The sequence below is a fragment of the Phalaenopsis equestris genome, unplaced genomic scaffold (genome assembly GCF_001263595.1).
Source record: "Phalaenopsis equestris unplaced genomic scaffold, ASM126359v1 Scaffold000002, whole genome shotgun sequence".
NCBI classification, from domain to species: Eukaryota; Viridiplantae; Streptophyta; class Magnoliopsida; order Asparagales; family Orchidaceae; genus Phalaenopsis; species Phalaenopsis equestris.
In genome coordinates, this window is record NW_018164444.1 from 19,624,285 (window position 1) to 19,644,737 (window position 20,453).

General features: G+C 39.3%; 1 long non-coding RNA gene and 1 pseudogene across 1 annotated transcript; both read right to left on the reverse strand.

Annotated features, from left to right (window-relative positions):
* Positions 1–13,521: 13,521 nt before the first annotated feature.
* Positions 13,522–15,513, reverse strand: LOC110022943. Its single transcript, XR_002293830.1, has 3 exons — positions 15,062–15,513; positions 14,001–14,143; positions 13,522–13,785 (listed from the first exon to the last, which is right to left on the reverse strand). It is a non-coding gene; the product is annotated as an uncharacterized LOC110022943 (long non-coding RNA).
* Positions 15,514–15,901: 388 nt separating this feature from the next.
* Positions 15,902–17,457, reverse strand: LOC110022870 (annotated as a pseudogene).
* Between the last annotated feature and the right edge of the window lie 2,996 nt (positions 17,458–20,453).

The window sequence follows — 20,453 nt, forward strand, 5'->3', positions numbered from 1 at the left end:
ATATATATATTAAATTTTATGATTTCTATAGAAAAATCTCAAATTCTAGGATGGGCAATCACTTACCCTGGACATAACCTGATTCCGCCCATAACTTTGGACCCTAACAAAAATTTTCCCACGAATACGGAATTGATCCAAGGCCCAATATACATCGGGCCACAATCTAAAATGGAAAATCAGTTCCAGCCAAGGAATGAATCCATAAAATGAACTCTGTAACTCCTAAAACTGTGTGTATAGTGGAGATAACAAATAATATCATTGATGTTTGCAAATTGCAGCAATTTGGCAAGCAAGAATTTTTTTGGCAACCTATGCCCTGGAAATGCAAGAAGTAATTATTGACATCCAGAAAGCCTTCAAAGCAATGCAGGGAAGTCCAAAATGTTTCACCTTTTTGCATGTTTTCTCAACTCACGTCCTTCCTGTACTTACATGTTTGAAGGCTGAAGCGTCTCTCATTTATTTGGAGCGTTGGATATATTGCAATACTTCTCTCATCATTTGAGGTTGTGAATATTGTATATTATCATTTTTAAATATTATAAAAAACTTCCAACTGTTATATGCAAATCACGTGACTGTGAATGTAAGGAAAAAATTACATTTTGGCTGTTCCTGCGTTTGGATGCAGGAGACAGCTTTTGTGTGAAATAGGAACAAAACTTATAATTTGTTCATGGTCAAATTGATCGAACAAGGGCAGAAGCTAAAAAATTTGAAGGCAAACAAAAAATAATAATAATAATAATAATCTTCCAAGATATATTGATAATTCAATCATGGAAACGATTCTTTGAAAAGACTCCAAGCTCTTGGAAGAGCATGGAGGTTGTTCAAATGAGGTCGGAAAAGTTAGTTTCAGAGTTTATCAAGGAAAACAACAAAACACAAACAAGATGTGAATTCATGGACAGAATCCAGTGTATGTTACCATTGTTGTAAACATCCCTTGTTCAATGACGTCCAAATTTCCTATTGAAAAAAGAGCAATCATGAATATGATCAAATAAGTTATAATAAATAACATATATTGTGGGGAAGCTTGTAAGCTGTTATATACATGATATTAACCTCTTTTGATGCTCAAGATTAAAAAAAAAAATTTATCAAGATGGAAGATTTTGATTACTCACGCCAAAAGTTTGTTTTTTTGAAGTGATTTTAAGAGGGAAATTTATTCCCCAAAAGCTGTTTAAAGGTTATTTTTCTGCATCACACAGCCATCTTATGCCTTCGTAAAGATACAGTTGTGACTTATTCAAGTCTCAATTTAAATGCATTTGTTTGGCGAAAAATATGCAGAAAAAATAAAAGGTGCATGTTTTCAGATTAGAAGAGCCTGCTTTTGAAAAGAAAGAGACCAAAATGCAATATAGGATCTAGGACAGAACCCATTTTGCAGTTAATTGCTACATATAACTAATGCCAAATTATATTTCAATGATATCTTTAGTTTTGCTTTGCTTTATATTTTAACAATTCAATGCAGGTAGCTTCATTTAGATTAATTGGTCATTCTGCAATATTTTTGGACAAAGTAGAGAACATCAACATGTAGATTATGAGACTGATTTACAGACTGAATAAATGGTACATTTAAACGAGAAAAAAAAACTAAGACCAACGAGCATTATAGTAAGTAGTGAAATAATACAATTTTTCTTATTTTTCCGTTACAGAAACTAGTTAAAATATGAGAATATTATGGAAGAGCTTTATATGTACAAAATTTTCCTATCACACCTTCAAGTTTCAGTATAGGAGCCTGCTCCTTTTTCCTTGGTACAGTTTTAACTGCTTGCATGCAGGCAAGCATAATGGTAGAAAATTTTCATTGTGGTTGGCATTTGCTCTGATTTCATGTTCTCATTACTATGAATGATTGAAGAGAGTTTTGGTGTAATGTGCATAGAAAATTTTATGTTAACTCTGAGTGATAAATAGTAAGCTTAAATCTAGGCATCAATTAGCACAGCTCAAATGATTCGAGAAAAAAAAGAAAAAAAAAACTCTAATGATTCAGAATACTTCATCCTTTAACAAAGATAATATTGAACAGCATCTGAATTTATTAGATCATATAGCTGTTTGAATATGCTCAAACAAGACCATTATCTTCATAACATAACAGTGAACTGACATCATGTAGCCGGGTCTTCATTATTTGCAGATTTAAATAGCAAGTTTGGACAAAAAAAAATGATGAAATCATTGAAATTGTTGAATCGTGATTTCTCCATGAGTCACACCCAAAGAATATTGCGTGACATAGGAGAGAGAAAGAGTAAAGTGCACGGTAATGAACAGTAATATAAATTATTGATTCGCTCTTTCTCTTGAATTGATCCCCTTTGTTTATAGAGGTAATACAATATATGAAATTACATGTCAGCCCCTGCTTTAATGAGGCGCCACTGGATATTTTAGGAATTTCATATGTATAGGCCTTCAACTCGGTTACACTATAACTCGATCGGCTGAAATTGATCAGTCCGGATTTGGAAAAACTTGTTTCTCCGACTGTGTTGAATCGAGGTTGCAGGTCGGCCTTTAATGGTGTTCAGATCGAAGAGACTTGACTCGATCGACTTGACTTTGTCGATCAACTATTTTAGTCTGGTTGCCGACTATTAATCACCATACGAGGAACTCTTGTCGACAGAGCACAGTTGCGCTGTCAGGCAAAGGGTGAATCCTTGATGAGGCGAGCATTTGGGATGCTCCGTGTGATTATGTTATAGCTAATTCTAAGACCGTGGTGAGGAATCTTAGAGGTGCCCGTGAGAAGTCTTGAGATGCCAAGTTCTTTCCTTGAGTCGAATTGTGGCGAGAGATAGATCGATGCCTCTGCTTAGCTCGATTGTCCCTGGTCCTTAGTTCGGATGGTCTGCACTCGATCGGCCTCTAACCCTGGTTCAGGGGGGTTGTACCTAGCCAAGTAGGTCCTTTGGTATTTTGCTAATGGTCCTTTTGTCTTCCGAGTGCGGTCTTTTGATCTTCCACCTGTGCGCCCTCCTTAGTTAAAATGCTTTAACATTTTGTCCGTTGAATCTCCTCAAGATTCAGGCAAACACACTCAGGATACATTTTTTAATTGCCTGAATCTCTTACTTCTAGAAAGTGACAGTTGTGATAAAAATAAGATAATTAAATGCAAAAAAGATTCATTTCTTTCGTAATCAGAGTTTTCAATAAGGCGCAATTACATACATAGCACCTGAAAAATTGCTATTTACAGATCTAGCACCCTCCTTCGTCCATTTTTCAAATTTTGCTCAAATATCAAAATTCATGATAAAACCCCAACCCATATTTTTCATTTTTATCAAACTCTCAACGTTTTGATCGTGGAGTTCAAAAATATCATATGGGCACTAGATTTTATAATTAGCAAATGTTTTCGTGTATTATGTATACTCCGTTGATTTTCGACCCTTATAAATATGGTGTGATTAACGCTTTTGTTATCCACATTTGGTTTTGCAACTATATATCTGAGTGAGCCAGTTTTCAAAACATCTCCATGGCGAGCGCTCAGAAACCATCAGATGATGTCCTCGTTACGAAAATGATGAGGTTTTCAGACTATCTGCACCGCAAGCCCATCCTGAGGTGAAACAAGAAGTCAGAATGGGAAAAGAGGAATGAGGGAGAAAAGAGGCCCATGGGTGAGACAGAGGGCTTTCAGACTATCTGCATCGCAACCCCATCCTGAGGTGAAACAAGAAGTCGGAATGGGAAAAGAGGAATGAGGGAGAGAAGAGGCCCATGGGTGAGACGAGGCCCGAGGGCGAGAAGCAAAGTGAGGAAGAAGAAACTAACTTCCAAGAAATGGAAAGCAATCGAACCGACATATGAAGTGGGGTCATCCAACTCGCTTCAAGGTCTTTGGCGAGAGAATAATCGGGTAGAAGATGGAAGCAGGCTGGACGGGCCGACTACAGGTCCGTTGACCCAACCTCTTGATGCGGCACATGACTATCCAATCGATCCTCCTGCGAGGGAAGCTGCTAGAGCCCCTTTACCTGGGGAGCAAGAATTTGTTGGTACTTTATTGTGGGTTGAGAGGCAGAGGACCGCGGGCACCTCACCTCCGCCTAGTGATATCAACTTGTCACTTCAGTGGACTGATATGAATAAGCTCATATGTATGAGAAGACTTGATCACTATGGTTAGGGAAATTTTCATGCTTACTGACACTTGTTTTTTGATGCAGAAGAGGAGATATAGATTGTTGATATGCCTTTGGGGGATGATGGAAAGGGTTTGACCCTAGGACCGATTGAGAGAACTCTAGCATAGGCCTCCCAGAGCTAGGAGAACATGGTTAATCACCCGACCAACCCTCTTGATGCCCACGGGGAGGCGACTGACGGGCTTAAATGTCTCTTGGGTCGCTAGGTGGCGCAGGCCTCCCAAAGCGAGGAGAATGTGGTTAATTGCATGGCTAGCCGTCTTGTTGCCCGCAGGGAGGAAACCAACGGGCATAGAATGTCTCCAGGGTCTCTAGCCACCGCCTGAACAAGAAGGAAGATTCCTATGCTCGGATAGATGGGATGCAGAGGGAGGAAGAAACAAAAGAGCTGCTTGAGGAGCTGGCAGCTCTTCTATCAGCGGACGTTCGAGAAACTTGTTTGATGCTCTGAATCCTGGCCGAACCCGACCGTGTAGATAGGTTTGAATTTGGTGGTGAAGTGTTGCATAAGAAACTAATTCGGAGCTTGAATAAAATTCTGAGTTCATTGTTTTTCGAAATGAAACTTAATTTTTGTAATTATTTCTCTTGAACAATGTGTTGATATGCACTTTTTCAAAATTGAGATACATTTTGGCAAGGTTTCTATTACCTTGGTAATCGATATATAAGGGCCGAGGGTTGGATTTCGGTGCTACCCTTTCTGATTTATATTTTGATTATTTCTCTCGAACTTTTGCTTCTTCCTTTCATTCGAATGGCACCGAAGTATTCGCCCCGACTCTTAAAGTCGATTCCAGTGCCATACAAGTCACGGTCTTGTCACCCAAAAAGATGGCTCTACTGCATACCACCTGCATCTTTGATGATTATGTTCAGCTTCAGGCAATCAATAATTATGACCGAGCAACCAACATGTTTGGCAGAGATCTCATCTTTTATAGAGATCAACTCAAATGGGACTTGCAACTGCCTTTTACCATGAGTTGCGGTCAATCTTTAATCACTACAGAGTGATTCCAACCTAGATCAAGCTGAACTTGATAATTGTCATCATGACATACATCATTTACTATCGTCAAACTGGAGTCCCATGGTTGTTGAAGCTTTTCACCTACACTTTCTCATTTAGAGTTGACCCGGATGGTTACGTCCAGTTTGGTTTGGCCGAGAAGTTTCAGCTTGATCTCAAAAATAAGATCAAGGACTAGAAACTCCATTTCTTCCTTGATTCTCCCCCCAATGGTTGAGGAATCTATTTGGGTGTCAAGACTGTGACTTGTATGGCATTGGAATCGACTTGAAGAGTTGGGGCGAATACTTCGGTGCCATTCGAATGAAAGGTAGAACTGTCCATCCATCAGTACACCGAGGCGATGGTTGTGAATCGGGTCTTGCAAACAGATAGATTTAATATGATGACTGCAGCAATGTGGACAAAGTCGAACACCCAAGAGGCCAGGAGAGAGGCAGACAAGGCCATCCATGTCTCTTGGAAGAAGCCACAACGGAATGGTGCCCAGCCAGAAGTTGCGGCAGTGGCAAGCCAAGGGGTGCCAATCACCCATGCTTGCGAAAGGACCAAAGGTGCGAACTTCATATACTCTATTTTGAGAGCTCAGTTGTGATCCAACCAGTTTTAATGGGCGAGCCAACAGTATTTAGGAGAAAGGTTGAGACTTCTTTGATGGGTGTAGGTCCAGCTTAGAAGCAACGCCAAGAAGCCGAAAAAACCTCGAGCATTCTGGCGAGTGATGTTGAGGAGGATTCATCGGAGGAGAGGCCGGATACAGAGCCAACGACCCCTCGACCGACTACCGCAAGCTACTTGGCATTAGCGGAAAGAGAGGAAGCCAGCAGAGCTTCCTCGGTGGCTTAATCTAAGCCCGAGCTAGCGCCACTTCCAAAGATGAAAGTCGTCGTAGGAAGTGAAAGGCTCCGGCATGTGATTCTAGCACCTCACTTCTTTCCCCTCCTAAGGAAGAATGGGAGGAGTTTCCTCAATTGTTAGGTTCCCATGCAAAGAAGATGTTGAAGGTTTATACCACCAAGGATAATCGGTTCGCTCCCAACAACATGAGGCGAGATTGGTATTCAGATTCTCTGGCGACCTCTATGTCTCCACCATCAGGGACGTCCATCGGTCCCAGAATTTGAAGCGTACCTTTGCGATCATAGCTTCCTACCTTATGACAACCTGTTGACATATATCAACTGATTGCATTTAAGGATTCATATTTCCAATTTGCACAATTGATAGCGTCTGCTAAAAAGACTTTCAAAGCTTAGAAGAGGGCTAAAAACATGGAGAAGCGAGCAGCACAACAAAGATTGGGTGAAGGACGCTAAAAGGAGGGTATAGATAGCTGAGAAGCGGTTGGAGGACGTCGAGGCGGAATTGCACATCGTGTCTAAGTTGTTATTTTCCATCCAAAAAGAGAACAAGGCTCTGAAGGATAAAATTGTGGTGATGAGGACAAAAGAAGAGTTCCTGGATGGTCAAGCTAAGCGCATCTTTGCCTCAAAACCAACTAGCGACCGACTAAGTTGATGAACCCGAAGTGGTCCAATTTGGATGATTTTGTCGAGCTTCTTTCTGACGGGGCTACAGTAGCTAAAGAGGAGGATAGGGGGGAGTTAGACGAAGACAGCGTTGCGGATGGAGGCTTATCCAATGCTTGACTCGGATTCAACTCTTCTTGTACTTAGATTTTTTTTTCTTTTTTTTTTGTTTAGATTTTTTTTCTTTTTTTTTTTTTGTTTCTTTTGCTCTATTGTGAATTATAGAAAAAACTTTGCAAAGAAAAATTTTGTAATGCTTATTCTTGGAATAAAATGAAACTTTTTGACGACTTTTAACATTATCTTGTGCCTTTTTACCTTTTTGTTTTTTTTTTACGCGTGTTGAATGCTTGTGATGGTAGATCACTCGAGATCTTTAGGAAAGATTCTCTTCTGTATCTAATGTGATACCACTTGGCTTAGGACTTACACTTCCTATGTCTTTGTTGCCCGCTCGGGTCTTCGTCTTAGCAAAGACGAACCTCACATTTTGTTAGACATATTAAGCAAATCTTTTCGCAGCCTTCGTGAGGGTAACCATCGAAATTTGCTGCTATTTTGATTTTCTCGCCCCCCACAACAGATTTTATTGCTAATGGGTAGGAAACCATCTCAAAAGCTTGACCTGAGCCGAGCTAGGGGACGTATTTTTTGAATAATGTCAATAGGACGTTTTGCGTAGCAGTCGGTCATGTTTGGGTGTGTTTTACCGATGAAATGTATTTTATCGTTGTCAGTTTTTTGTTACTTTTTATCAATCGGACGTCTTGTGTCACATTCGATTTTATCGCTTCGGCTTAAGTTCCCTGAGCTTGGCTACATATTGATTCGCATGCACTCTTTGAGTTCCTCGAGTGTCATTTGGACCTAGGATTACACACAAAATTAGTTGAGTCGTGTCTTTAATATTTACTTGTGTAAATGTACAAAGATTGGAGCCAAAATGCCTTCAGTTTTTACTCAGTATGTTATAAGAAATTTTCTAAGGAAAATAATTATTTAGGTCGTCTTCGTTCCATGTCCACGGGACTTCCTTTCCCGTGTATGTCTTCAGCTTGTATGCTTCGAGGTAGACTCTTTAGTCGATGATGAAAGAACCAGCCCATGTCTGATCTAGCTTTCCAGCCACTTATCCTCGTGCATTTGGGTCATCTTTCTTTAGTGCAAGATTCCATGTAGAGAAGCTCTTCTCTCAGACATGTTTGTTGTAGTATTGAGTCGTTATTTGCTTCACCTCTTCCTGTCGAAGAGTTAAGTTGGCCCTCTTTTCTTCAGCAAGATTGAGCGCGAGCATCACACCTTCATCGTTTGCTTCTTGCCACTTGGTTAGGTTCTCTTCATCAAACAATGAGGATGTCGTGACCCTCTGGTTGTGGTGATTATATTCAACCGACAGCATAGCTTCCATCCTATGTAATAACATGACTGAGTCTGTCCGATCACTATAGATGGTATTGTTCAGACTGCCCATAGACTGATAGAAAGATTTCAGCCCAATTGCCCTTTGCTCCTTCACCTTTTTTCCTCTATTCTTTCAAAATAATTTTGTTGGTAGCCTCGGCCTGCCCATTCATCCGAAGATGATGTGTTGATTCAAACTTCAGGCTAATCCCTTTGCTTCGACAAAAGTCCCTTAATCCTTGGTGCCTATAGTGACAGATAAATTTGTTCAAATAAAGTTTAAAAAAATTTTCGTGGTAATCCGAGCGAGCGCCTTAGCTTTGATCCACTTGGAGAAATAATCTACAACAACAAGAAGAAACTTGAGCTGACCTCGCATTTCTAATCCCCAAACAACGAAAAGCCAAGGACTGGCAATCGTCTGAAGCATGTGAGCTGACTCGTGTTGTAGTGTTGCATACTTCTACCATTCTTCCCATTGTCTAGAGAACACTTCAACATCTTTCTATAGTGTCGGCCAGAAGTAGTCTTGTTGTTGTACACTGTGCACCAAAACTTTTCCTCCTGAGTGGGTTCTGCACTCCCCATATTATATATCTCAGAAGACAACTTACGTCTCCTCTTCTCTAATGCACCTGACTGACCTTTGGAAAAGTTTTACATCGATCGGGAGATACTGTGCAATCTTAATTTTGAACTTTATCGAGTCGACGTCTTCTGATACCATCCCGATTTCGAGGTATTGCTATGTAGCGACCCATTCAACTTTTTGGTTCTCCAATCTCCACTTCCATTGTTTTTTATTCTTCAATGGTCGGCCAAACCAGTATTTAAGGTTTCCCCTCTCAAAAGCAGATACACTTGGATAGAAAGTCAGTTGTTGGTTCTCCTCTTGGGAGATGTGCTCAATTTTAAAATATTCAAAGTTCTCGATCTCAGTTGTTGTTTGGTTCAAATATCTAATCATCATGTCATCTCTGACTTGATTCACCAACACTTGTTAGTCAAATTTCACTAAGAAAAACTGAGCGCTTATCTCATAAGAAAGTCGTTGCTCGACAATTAAGGCTTCATATTTGGTCTGATTGTTGGTTACTTCAATCGAGTGGTAAACATGCTCCTCGATCAAAATGGTCATAGTGAAACTGAGTCCTGCCCCTGGTTGGCTTGAAGCTTAGTCAACATACAACATCCAGATCTGACTTTCGGTTGATGTTCCTTCGCTTGATTTGCTTGGTTCAGAGAAGTCTGCCAAGAAATAGACTATGACCCGCGTTTAGATTGCGGTCTGAGATTCATAGAAGATATCAAACGTGTTGAGCTACACCACCCACTTGAGAAGCTAACCAAAGTGTAATAGTCAAGTAATGATGGATTTGAATATTTGAGTAAGTGATTGATGATAATACATATAGGATGCGTTCAAAAGTACAACACAATCTGCGAGTGAATACAAAAAGAACAAAAATTAATTTTTACAAGATGGGGTACCTGAGTTCGCCACCTCGGAGGACTAGACTGTCGTAGTAAACTAAGAAGTATTTCTCGAGCCCCTCTCTAACTAGAACCGAGTTGATGGCCTCAAGTCCGGCTTGGGGCTCTAGAGGGGTGGTGGAGATGCATTTAAATTTATTATGTGTTGTTCGATCATTTTACTTTTAACAAGCGTACATCATTTACATACATTTTAATATATTTTTTTAAATATTACATCCATTATCCAATGGTAATTAGCACCAGCATTTTTAACTTTTTGCATCATAACAAAACACTCCCTCGCTCATTATGAAAATAGTATTTTCTGTGTCGGCTGAATGCATTTTTATCTTGTGGCATCCGGAGAAGGAATCCAAGATGCTCATTACTGAATGGTTGATGGCTAAGTCCACCAGTGCATCGATTTTCGGCAATAGGTAGCTATTCTTCGGACACGCAGAGTTCAGGTTTTTGAAGTTGACGCATGTCTTCCACTTGTCGTTAACTTTTTACAAAATCACCAAGTTTGATACCCAAGCCAGATAATGCACCTCTCGAACGTATCTTGCCTCTAACAGCTGTTGCACCTCCTCATGGATCGATTTGGCCAAGGTAAGAGCCAAAGACCTCATCTTATGTTTCATTAGTAAGGCGTCAAATATTACATTCAATCAATGGCAAGAAACGTTGATTGGTGTCCCAGGCGTTTCTGTAGCTGGCCTAGTGAAAATACCTTGCTCATCCAAAGGGACCTGAATCAACAAATTTTTCAATCCGCGCCAAAATTTTCACTTATCAAAAAAGACTTACCCTGTTCGCCTTCGATCACGGGAATTTCAAGAGTGGTCTTGCTGGTCTGAAGGCCCCTTTCAGTTAGGTTCTAAAGGTGGAGTTGCTTCTCTTCCACACTTCCAACCACCACAAGGTAGCAGGTCTGAGACTGCTTCAGGTTACCCTGAACGACGTTGAAGTGACAATTTTGAAATTGTTGAGCAGTGGTTGACCGAAAATTGTGTTATAGGTTGGTGGTGAATCAACTACCAAGTATAACAAGATGTCCTCCATGTTAGTGAATTGTGTTTCCTCTTCTCCCCAGGTGAACGACAGGGCTATTGTTCCCAAAGCTTTTTCTCTTGCCAAAGAAACCTAAAAGCAGTCTAACAACTATTGTTAGTTGGTCATTCTTCAGGCCTATCTTGACGTACACTGACCTGAATAGAATCTTCAAGCCTATCAGGATACTATCAATTTGGTAGTTGTCTATCAAGGCGATAATGACTATGACATCATTATAAGGATTTCGTTTGAGGGGAAATCTGTGTCAATGAAGGTAATAGGGGTTTGTAAGCTTAATTTTTGGGCGAAAGCGGCCACGCACATCTCTTCCGACCTAAGCTTCTTGAGGCTGGCCTAGTGAGAAGATTCTCTAGCTCCTCCAAATATGGTTGCGACTATACCAACAATTTGAAAGACATGCTCATGGACCGACTCATTCGAGATCTCCTCTACTGGAGCATTCCCTTGTTGTCAAACTCATTTAACTTGTTGGCTCAAATTAGCTCCTCGATCATACTTTAGGTGTCGACAATCCTCCGTATCATTATCATAATCCTGATGGTATGCACAATACTTCCTTGGGTACTGGAGATAGGCTCTAGCCTTCATCGGGGGTGCTTTCTTGAAGCAATTCTTCTTTTGAATAACCTCAACTATCTCGACCATGAATACACTCAACAAGATAGTCTCAATCACTTCATAGTGCAACAAAGATTGCACATTATACCAGGTCAAATGTTTGCCAAGGTAACTGGCCTAACTACCATGTTTGTAGGGTTTGTCGGCTCGTCCGGGGTCCCTGGTTGGTCGATTGTCTTCATAGCACAAGGAGTGAAAAGACATGAACAATCCCTTGCTCTCCTCTCATCCCTGAGGTCCTCTTCCGCAAACAAAGGGTGGAACTCTGGAAAAAGCAAGGTTGGTATTGTACTCTTCAGCCGATATGTAATTATTGGCCAACTCTAGCAACTCCGCCAGGGTCTTCGATCGTTGCAAACCAGAAGAGCACATCGAAACAGACCTTCCTTCAGCTCTTGGGTAAGGGCGGTGCGTGCTATTGTGGTTTTCAGATTTCGCACTTCCAACATCTCCTTAAGAAATCGAGTAATGAACGAGCAAAGACTCATGCTGCCCGTCATATCTACAAGAGGGCTTGTGAACTCTTTTGGGGGTTCTGGACATTGACAAATTGTGCCACAAACATCTTTTTGAAATTAGTGAATGAGGTGATCACCCTTGATAGCAATTCATCGAACCATTTGAGCGTCTACTCTCATCCTGGTGAAGAACAGGAGGCACTTTAATGCATTTGTGATCTTCAATAAGCAGGCAGTCGACTTGAAAGAGGCTATGTGACCGGTTAAATCAGTCTGATCCTTATTAGATTACAGAGTATAAATTTAAAATATCTTTGAGAGTTCAACTTGAGAAATCTGTTGAGAAAATGCATTCTCTGACTAGCAACGCGCCTCGGTACACTCAAACTGTTGTCTATCTATTAGTATTAACCTAGCACTATCGAAGTACTGAGAATCTCATCCCCTTTCCACAAGCAAGAGTGCCCTTCTGCCGTTAGGTGTCGACCTTCTTACTCAGGGGTTCTGCTTCGTTCCTCGAGCCAATGCCTCCCTAAAGACATCCATAATTTGGTCTTTCGGCTCCTAAATTTGCTTATGCATAAACTCTCTAGTGCACTTCATATTGCAAGTGTCTCTATCAGGATTTCTTCTGTGTTACTCTTTTTTTTGTTTGTAACATGATCTATGCTCACCACACATTTTTAGATTTTGAATCCTGATTTGTCCATAAATCACGCTCAGTGAATAGAAAATAAGGCAGAAAAGAGAGTGATAGACAGAGAGGGACATGCATAATAATGAACAACAATATGAATGATTTGATTAGTCATTTCTCACGAAATGATCCCCTCTTTATAAATGCCCTTGTTTTAATGAGATATTACCGGATATATTTGATATTTCACATGCATAAGCCATCGACTCTGTTTCTTATGACTCAATCGGTTGAAATTGGTAGCTCCTAGTTCAACGAGATCTGTTTGTTTGATTATGCTGTGCCAAATCGAGATTTTTAGTCGACCTTTGATGGATGGCATTCTGATCAGTCAGATTTAACTCGATCAGCTTAAAATATTTTACTCTAGTTGCCGGCTATTGATCCTCATATGAGAAACTTGTCCGCAGAGCAAGACTAAATTATCGGTCAGAGGGTGAATCACTGTAATCTAATATATTGCTCACTCTTTCACAATATGAGATCTTGATTATGTTACGACCAGTTCTAGGGACTTGTTGAGGAATCTCAAGTGCGTCCGTGAGATAATTTTTAATGTCAAACTTTTTCCTTAAGCCAAGATGTGGCAAGATATAGGTCAAAATCTCTGCTCAGCTCGATTGTCCTTAGTCCTTGAGTTCGGATGGCCTGCACTGTCGACCTCTAATCCCGATTAAGTGGAGTTGTCAATCAAGTAGGTATTTTGGAATTTTCCTAGTGAACTTTTGATCTTCAATCTATAGGCCCTTTGATCTTACGCAATCCATAGCCATACTCTTTATCCTTTTATCTATTGGATCTCCCCGAGATTCATGAAGCCGAATTTCTAACGTACAGAAATATTTTACATGAACTCAATATTTAAAATTCATTTTAATTACTAGAGTTCAACAAGCTAGACAAAAATCAATCAATTTTGTTCATTCACAGAAAAAAGCAATGATATAAAGTTTTATCAATATATTCATGACACAAAAAATAGAAAGAATCCGGAAGAAATAAAAAAAATGACTTCATCAGGAAGGGCGACTAGTATGGTTTGCGGTAGAATTATCTGTCGGGAAATGAACTTACGAGAAGGTTGAAGCCGATAGAATGTAGAGAGAATGCATTCAGGAAAAATTAATTACAAATACATACCAGGAAGCGAAAAAGAAAAATTCTTTGGCTTCGCATAGAATCCCCAAAAAGACGCATCCAACTCTCCGTGCCGAATCCATAGAATGCTGCTTGTAGAGGAATGGAGATTTTAACATACGGAGTTCAGATCGATTTTGGGAAGGCTCTTCCTCTCCTACGAATAAAATGATAAGTATTAGGAATTAGAAAGAGAGGGAAAAAAAAAAGATAGATGAAGTTCAAAGGTTATAAATTCATAATTAAGATCAAATTGAAACTTTATTTTATTTGGAAAACTTTTTAAGCCGATTGAAATTATTGAGCAAGTAAAAATAATGGGGAAATATAATGTAGTTATGAAGAGTTAAGAATTTAAGTGATTATACTAACACTCTCATTGGCGCAGCTGCAGCTTTTCAGTTGTAGATGCATTGCCCCAGAAAGCTGCTGCAAAAAATTTGGCTGTTTGTTGGGTGCAACTGTGTGAAAACAGTTTTGGGGCAGCTGTTTCTGACAAAATGACCATTTTACCCCTAAATTTAACTTCAAAACAAATTCAGATGTCTAATCTCAAAAGTAGAGGAAATGACAATCAAATATTCTTAGTATAAAATAGAATAGTACATCACTCGAATTATGCACTAAAACATAGTATCAAATATAAAATTTTAAAAAGAAAAATTAAGACAGAGCACAACTTCCATAAATTACAAATTACCATATACTTTTAATGCGCCAAATAGTTGTTTAAAGTTATAGAAAAGTTATGATTAGAGGCAACGATTAATCCCAGCTGCAGGAAGGCTAATTAATCGACACTTCAAATTTCAGGAAAACACCAACGATTCCATTCCCACCACTGATGCAAGGAATGCAAATAAGAATTGCAGTTGATGACAAGGAGAAGTAGACCCCATAGCATCATTTAAATAATAATTTTCTTTAAAGCTTGGCATTGTGTTCAATCTACAAGCAAAAACATCAACCATGCCCACCACTGGTGCAAGGAATGCAAAGATTACTTGCAAGTACATGGGCCATCGAAGCTCTTACAAAATTAAATTCAAGCAGAACCACCTCCCATTGAAAACTCTTTTACAAAAATGGGGAAAGCCATTGAAAAAAATGCCACAAACCCATAAACTTATGATTTTTCTTTGAAGAGTGAAGCGTCAAATATGAATTAACACGGAATATCAGATTAATGCCTCCATTATCAAGCAGCATTTCAATACACAGCATTCAAATCAAGCAAAATAAAGGATTTCAATACAAATCAGCATTTCACAAATCACCGAGCAAGTTAGAAAATTTTGAAAAATAGAGGAGAAGAGCATGTTCTAATCCAAGGGCTACACTTTTCTCTAATAAAAAATGATGGAGATCAACAGTAGAAGCTTGGGAACGATGAAAAAAAAATATAAAGAAAGAAATAGAGAAGAAGCAAGAACCTTGAAAGTTATCTAGACCAGGTTTCACAGGAGCAATTCCACTATCTTCAATCCAACCTTTGAAACACGGTCAATCCTCCCTCTCCTAGAAGGCTTTCTGGTCTGAAGTTTCTTGTGGCACATTTAAGTTCATTAAAAGTGAACTTCCTTAGCTGCAAAGCTAAATTAAGGTTCTCACCAACTCTAGAAGTTGATCTTGAGAGCGAGGGAGGGAGCGACAGGGAGGGAGCGAGCGAGGGAGCAAGAAGAGGTAGGGGGGAGAGAATACCGGAGTTGAGCGGGACAGAGTCGACAGTGAGGGAGGGCGCAAGCCGGAGTCGAGCGAAGGAGCACAAGCCGAACGAACGAGGGGGGGTAATGCTAAGAAGCCGAACGAGAAAGTTGTGCCGCGGGATAGATCCCGCAGCCTGCTTTTTACCCAAATCAAGTGAGACGCCCCGCCACACGACAAAAGTTCGCGGCCTCAAGCAGCGACCCTCCCATGCCATGGTCCCAAACCGACCCTAAAATTGACGATGTGAAAAGTTAGGAAGAAGGGCTGTGATTCACAGGAATAAGAGATTTCGTAATGGTAGTATTCGTGGAGTAACGGAAAGAGAATTTTCAAGGAAAACAAGGAATGTTCAAAATTAAATGTTTTTAACAAATCACAATTCCCTCGTCTTGATTCCCTCTGGTTACAGCTGCAACATAATCGAAGCCCAAAACAATTAAAAGGGCAGCAAAGACCCCGCGACTGTTAAAGCGTAACAGCTGCAACATAATCCAACAAAGCAGCTCTCTTCTACAGAACATAGCTAGGAAATTCACAAACCATATAAACATCCAAAGAATTTCAAGTTAAAGCAAAGTTGACAGACATAGCATTACGAACACAAAACATTACATGTAGATTAATTAAACAGAACATGGATAAATAGTAAGGATACTGCATAAAGCGTTCACGGTCACGACACAGACGACATATAAATTCAACAGACGCGGACTAAAATAAACACAAGCGAAACTAAGATAGTTCAAGCAAATCAAACTAGGGCTTCCATGACTTAGACGGCAACCACCCACGAACAGGGCTCAGCAAACGATGACTACGAAAGCAGCAATCACAACCCCCCACGAAGGCGGAGAACGAGGTGGAGTGTGGACTCCTTCTGGATATTAGAGTCTGCAAGGGTGCGACCATCCTCAAGCTGCTTATCGACAAAGATAAGCCTCTGCTGGTCCTGTGGAATCCCTTCCTTGTCTTAGATCTTTACCTTCATGTTGTCAATTGTGTCCGAGCTCTCCACCTCCAAGGTAATAGTTTTTTCAGTAAGAGTTTTCACAAATATCTGCATCCCACCACGAAGGCGGAGGACTAGGTGAAGAGTGGACTCCTTCTGGATGTTGTAGTCCGCCAGAGTGCGCCCATCCTCAAGTTGCTTTCCGGCAAAGATAAGCCTCTGCTGGTCCGGAGGGATGCCCTCCTTGTCTTGGATCTTGGCTTTCACGTTATCGATGGTGTCCGAGCTCTCAACCTCCAAGGTAATGGTCTTCCCAGTAAGAGTCTTCACGAAGATCTGCATCCCTCCCCTCAGACGTAGAACAAGGTGGAGTGTGGACTCCTTCTGGATGTTGTAGTCTGCAAGGGTACGACCATCCTCCAGCTGCTTGCCGGCGAAGATCAACCTTTGCTGATCGGGAGGGATGCCCTCTTTATCCTGAATTTTGGCCTTCACGTCGTCGATGGTGTCTGAGCTTTCAACCTCTAGGGTGATAGTCTTACCGGTGAGAGTCTTCACGAAGATCTGCATCCCACCCCTCAGGCGGAGGACAAGATGGAGAGTGGACTCCTTCTGTATGTTGTAATCAGCAAGGGTGCGACCATCCTCCAGCTGCTTGCCAGCAAAGATCAGTCTCTGTTGATCTGGAGGAATGCCTTCCTTATCCTGGATCTTTGCATTCACGTTGTCGATGGTGTCAGAACTTTCCACCTCAAGGGTGATAGTCTTGCCGGTAAGAGACTTAACAAAGATTTTCATCCCTCCCCACAGACGACGTTGTCGATGGTGTCAGAGCTTTCCACCTCGAGGGTGATAGTCTTGCCGGTAAGAGTCTTAACAAAGATTTGCATCCCTCCCCGCAGACGAGACGGAGAATAAGATTCAGGGTTGACTCCTTCTGAATGTTGTAGTCGGCAAGGGTGCGACCATCCTCAAGCTGCTTGCCAGCAAAAATCAACCTTTGCTGATCCGGTGGGATACCCTCCTTGTCCTGGATTTTGGCCTTAACGTTGTCGATGGTATCAGAGCTTTCCACCTCGAGGGTGATCGTCTTGCCAGTAAGAGTCTTCACGAAGATCTGCATCTTGAGAGGAACAAGAGTCTCAGAGCTAGAACAAAACTATATCAAAGGGAGTAGCTCTTGCCAGTAAGAGTCTTCACGAAGATCTGCATCTGTAACAATAGGATCAAACCTCTGTGAGTTCAACAGAACAAGATTTAATAGATCTAAGAGAAAGTACCAACGAATCCAACGCGAATCCAACGCAACCAAGTAAAATAAAAAAAAAAACTCAGAAATTAGATGCAAAGTCTGATCAGAGAGCAAAATTATTGAAATAAAAACCTCAATAAATAAGATTTTATAATAACACCGAAATTCAATAGAGCATGAAGATCTGGGTATAAAAATCAAAAGTAACCGAGGTCTTTTAAGATATAACAGATAAAATAACATCCTAAGCAGACACAAACAAAAACAAAAAGTTGATCTACTTGTGCCAGATCATTATGTACCACCCCTTCAGTTATCTCGATCTAGATCAAACCGTACATAAATATAGATCAAAGCTCAATAATATAAAGTTTCTACTTCAACAAAACTTAACAGATTCACCTTTAAATCGTATGGTCGAAACCGAATAATTAAAACCAGAAAACAACTAACAAAATTGATGAAAACCAAAAGGAAAAAAAATCCAGATAAAGAAAAAGGAGGAGGTACAGACCTTGAGAGGAACAAGAGCCTGAGAGCTAGAACAATATTATATCAAAGTGAGCAGCGGACAAGATACCCCTCCCCCTTTTGGGTACTATTTATAGTATTATTGGCCGACCTTCAACCCTAACATTACTCATGCGGTCAGATTACCGTCAAAAGAGTAAGGCCGCTTTAGAAGCGGCATGTCGCCTTGGATTGTTTGGTGACCGGTCATACCGGCAAAATAATTGCGGCGGTATTACGAAACGTCGGTGACCCGATTGTGGGATGAATTTCGGGGAAGGCCAAGCTCGCATGACGCCGTCAAATACGACTGCTAGAATTCTCTAGACTCGTGATCCAAATAATCCAGCGGCGTTTGCGTACATACCACGAAGTGCAATGTATTTACATATTTAAACTTTATTTTTAATTTATATCACATAAATCCTTAATTGATAATATCATATGAAAAAATTATTATTTTAACCTTCAGAAAAATGACATATACATTTACATACATACAATAAATTAAAATTTATGTATTAAATCTATAAAATGAAATAAATAAATAGAAATTAAGTGATGTATATTTAAATATTTTAAATATTTAATATTAATTTAAAAAAAAATCTACGATTTAAATATTATATAAAAATATCAAAAAAAATATTTAATATCATAAAAAAAAACTTCATTTGAATCTAGGAATATTTATGTATGTAACACAATTCTTACTTATTTACATGTTTAATATCTAAACTTCCATATTTACACATGACTTACACTCATGACAATAAAATAAGGAGAGAAGATACATACATTTTTATCGCTTAAGAAGATTATACTACATAAGCACTTAAAAAGTTTAAAATGGATAATGCTTGTCCTTTTGGAATACCAACAAAATATGAGGCCAATTTATCCAAAAATGATAAAAAAAAAGGTGGATCTAACTCCTTATAAAAGCTTCGTTGGAGAACTCTAACCTACTTGATTTTTATATGGACAAATATTACTTATGCAGTTGGAGTAATCAGTCGTTACAAATAAGCTAAGAGAATGCTTCGATGAATTAAAGTACATTAAACTATGGATTGCTTTACTCTTTTTATAAAAAAAAATATATAAAAGTATAGGATATATATGATAGCAACTAGGGTGGAGATTTCGATGATAGAAAGAGTACCACTGAATTTATGTTTTTTATTTAAGATACTGCCTTCACCTAGGTATCAAAGAAAAATCATATTGTTTCACTCAACTAGTGAAGCTAAATATGTTACAGCTACTTCATGGGTTTGTCATGCATTTTAGCTAAGGAATTTATTAAAAGAATTATAATTTCCACAAGAAGTGCTCATTGAGATACATATTGACAATAAATTATCATTTGTATTGATAAAAAAAATCTCATTTTTCATAATATAAGCATGCACACTGACACCCATTATCATTATAAAAGAGAATATGTTGCATGAAAAGAAGTTGAGTTGAAGTACGTGATGTCTCAAAGTCAAGTGATAGATATCTTTACTAAGCCGCTAAAGTAGGAAATGTTTGTGAAGTTCCACAATATTCATGGAGTTATAAATCAAGTTTAATGGGGGGAGTTAGAAATAAACTTATTTCATGTAAGAAATAACTTGTTTTGAATAATTAAACTTATTTTAAAGTTGATTTGATGAAAAGTCAGTATTAGATGAGATATGTGATGCATATGTGTAGAAGATGTGATAGGTGAAAAATGAATGGTTGAGATTTATTTAATTATTGAATAATGTGTGGTGTCGATGACATCTAAACTTATATAAATACTATGTAATTTTATTGGTTATGAATCAAATATGTAGAAAGATTTTTTGAGCTTCTAAATAGTGTTTGTGTGAGTTTGAGGGTTATATTTTTTTTTTGTGATTTTGAGTTTATAAAAATTTTAGTTTTCTCGAACATTTTTCTCTTTTCTTTCAAACCAAATCTCTCTAAGTTCTATTATACTTCTTCATATTTATTTGAAAGTGTTTAGTGCAAGTTCTTTATTGATGTGATGCTAGAAATTTCGCGACATTGGAGTAGTGGATTATCGTCTTAGCATGGTTCAACACTCACTCAGAAAATAGAAAACAACTAATAATGACATTAGGAGTTATTACGTAGAAAACTCAAAAAGGGATAAATCATGGAGACTAACCCAACTGAAGAGTTTCTCTATAAAAAATGATTACAGTTGCAATCATTTGTCCTATGGTGGCAAATGGTTACTATATTTTTCAAATTACAATGTCAACTAGAGACGACCGATAACGATTGTCGGCGTTCGGTCGCTGGTGGTCGACGGTGGTTAGCGTTGATCGAAGACGGTTAGCGATGGTCGATAGAGATTGGCAGTGGTCGACGGTGGCAGACGGCGGTGGTCGACTGCGGCAAGAGT